At 47.3% G+C, this 3020-nt stretch overlaps 1 non-coding gene across 1 annotated transcript; it reads left to right on the top strand.

Annotated features, from left to right (window-relative positions):
- Positions 1 to 870: 870 nt before the first annotated feature.
- On the top strand, positions 871 to 1059 carry LOC142583845 (U2 spliceosomal RNA). The gene has a single exon (XR_012828675.1). It is a non-coding gene; the product is annotated as a U2 spliceosomal RNA (small nuclear RNA).
- The last annotated feature ends 1961 nt before the right edge of the window (positions 1060 to 3020 follow it).

Below are 3020 nucleotides of genomic sequence, written 5' to 3'. Positions count from 1 at the left end.
CCGATTCCTGGAGAACTCCTGCGGTCGCCACGAGCTGCCCAAATGCACTAATGTTGAATTCCAATGGCGGAGTCGGAGCAAGTTCTTCTGCTCGTTTCGGAGCAAGTTTGTTCCAACGACAGAGTGAGAGCGGGAGTAAGGTGTTCCAATGAGAGAGTCGGAGTGGATTCAGAGCGGGAGTCACTCCGTGGAGCAGAAAAAGATGCTCCGCCAATATCGGCGGAGTGGACCGGAACTCTGCGTGACGTATTTCCTTTACCAAGTTTGTCTGCTGGGAAGCGCCACCGGTCACGACTCGCGAGGAAGCGATAGCTGGTACACGCTTGGCGAGATATCCATTCCGCACTTTTAAAAATACAACAGGTGAACGGCGCTGAAGAGACAAATGACCGGTGCGGCGGTGCTGGGAGCAAACAGCGGAGGGAAATGACAACACGCAACCAGGGTAACTCGGCGATAGAAGTTCCGCTTCCGCCTAGCTCCGGCGGCGCAGATTGTTCCACTCGCGGATTTGGAGGCGTTGCTCTACGCCAGAGTCGAGTGCTCGCTCGCGGAGTCCGTCGGCTACTCCGACTCCGCCATTGGAATTCAACACAAGAAAATCGTCAGCCACTCTACTCTGTGAATGTGGATGACCAGCGAAGTTGTTTAGCACACGACACAGAAGTGACACAGGATTTTGAACATAGGTGCGGACTCATTTACCGCGATTCTCATATACATTCGCGTGGACGACTGGACTGCCGCCCCGATGAACCAGAGGAAGCTAGACACACGTGACGTTTCGACGGGACCGCCACCACGGGAGAGCGGAAGGAGATACGCTAGCGCTTGGAACGCCGGCAAAGAGAGAGCAGTGCGAACGTAGACATGGCCGACGCGGGTCAACGTGTAGTATCTGTTCTTATCAGCTTAATATCTGACGCAGGTTGTATTTGGACCTAAATATTTAATTTGTTTTTTTGCAAGTTGGTGGAATGCTTGAAGCCTGCTTCACCTCCGGTAGTACATTACCGGTCGGCCCGGTAATGCACTATCTTCGGAATGGGCTCACGGTTTTTTGTCTACGGACACCGATCCACTCGAAACTAGCCATATACAGCTTCCGCTGTAATGTTCCTAAATCCGTGACATCACGCTGACGTGCCCGCGCTGGTTGTCTCGCGCGAAACACGGAACGTAGTAGCTCTGCCTTCATTTTCACTTCTATTAACCGACCAACTAGCTAAAATGTAGTGTTGAATAAATAATTTATCTGTATACGCTAATTTAGTGCTTGTCTTTAGTGTAGCTCCAAATCCGCGTTGACGTCTCACGAACTCGCTTTCTTTCAAGGTAATAGACCGTCAGTAGTCATTTTCTGCAATATTTGTTTTTATGCTCGCAACTGTCAACGATTTTCGATTGAAAGCGCTACATAATGTGGGGTCTCGCACTGGTGGCGTTAATACTTTATCGTGTTCATATCTTGGAGAAATGAGCAGCTGCATGGCGCACATTACAACAGGAACTGCTCAGCAACGACATATTGCGTTATGCATTAAGCGAAGGCAACGAGTAATCGTGAAGCAGCTGTGCCGCTATTTGCACAAATCCAGAGTGAGGTATACGCCCACCTGGCCAAATTCGTCGACAGGAATCGATTCTCGGAATAAGTATTATAGCGAACAATTTTTCTACAGAAAGAACTGATGACAGCGTAGAGTAAGAAGCACGAAACCGAGTGTCAGATCACGTTTCACGAGGATGACGCACTCGCTATTCGAGACACCTGATGCGGCGATATCATGCCGCGGTCGAGAGCGAGAAGAAAGCGATGAAGATTGCATATCTTTGAATGATTCTTTCGATTGCCTTTGTTATTTCGAAACATTTGTAAATATCGAAACTTGTGTGCTTTCATGATCGCCGCCGTTTTCCTTTGATCACGTTCCTGTTTGCACGGGCTCTCCTCTGGCTTCATACAATCTTATAGCCTGAAGGCAGAAGGAACCCACTCTTTCGAGCACGACTGTTGAATTTTTCATTGCAGGTATCATGGAACAGTATTGCTCAACGTCGACAGATGTCGTAAGACTGCCGCATTGTGTTGTCGGAATATTCTTGCTTCGCGTGAACACGTTAGTTGGTACGGATCATTCATATCTAAAACAGCGCCAAAAACACGGACAAAGGAGGATACAGGGCGAGTGCTGTCCTGCGCCCTCCATTGTCGCGGTTTTTTGGCGCTGTTTTAAATATAAATTATTCGCGTTGCCGTTTCGCCTGCTTCAGGCACTTGCATGTCTGTATAAACTTGCTGGAAGGAAGTATATTTCTTGCGTCTTCTCAACATCAGAATTCAAAACGAAGATTCGGTGACGGACAAGCAAAACTTTTTTCTCGAGCAGAATTCGTAAAGTTTCACGCTACATTTGCAAAATTGCAAAACGAGTCGAATTTCGTAGTAAACTTCACAAAACATTTGGGAGATTTGCAGGTATATGGTATACGTATCGTAAAAGCTAAAAATACCTACTGAGTCGTTTATGGAACACAATAGCGCTAATACATTTCTTTCATGCGGGACAGGCTGGTCCCAACGACAAAATCAGGCTGCTTTAAAAAATGTATTTTTTTTTTCGGCAAACTAAGCGCTTGCGATCGAGGAATGTAATGTAATATAAGAAAGGCAATGCCAGCAGCAACTTGAGCGATTCTTCCCATTGCGCACTGGACGTGCCAATAAACTGACCTTCCACCGCGCAGGCCCCACACACGGAGGAGGCACGCATTCGCAAGTCGCCATCATAAACTATACATTCCGCGCTCAACTGAATATTAAACGTGCGTGCATACATGTTATTTATGCAAACCGTAAACGTTTAAAAAACTCAACCGCGGAACAAGCGGTTAAGGAGAGTATTCTGCCACCGTGTAGGCCAATGAATTCCTTTGGTTATTCTGCTACTGATTACTTTCACAGCTTGCACCGTAAGGCATGTCACACAGTTCGCGTGCTACATACATTAGGTTCCTGA

The sequence above is a fragment of the Dermacentor variabilis genome, chromosome 5, assembly GCF_050947875.1.
Source record: "Dermacentor variabilis isolate Ectoservices chromosome 5, ASM5094787v1, whole genome shotgun sequence".
Classification (NCBI taxonomy): Eukaryota; Metazoa; Arthropoda; class Arachnida; order Ixodida; family Ixodidae; genus Dermacentor; species Dermacentor variabilis.
This window is presented reverse-complemented; position numbering and strand designations above follow the sequence as displayed.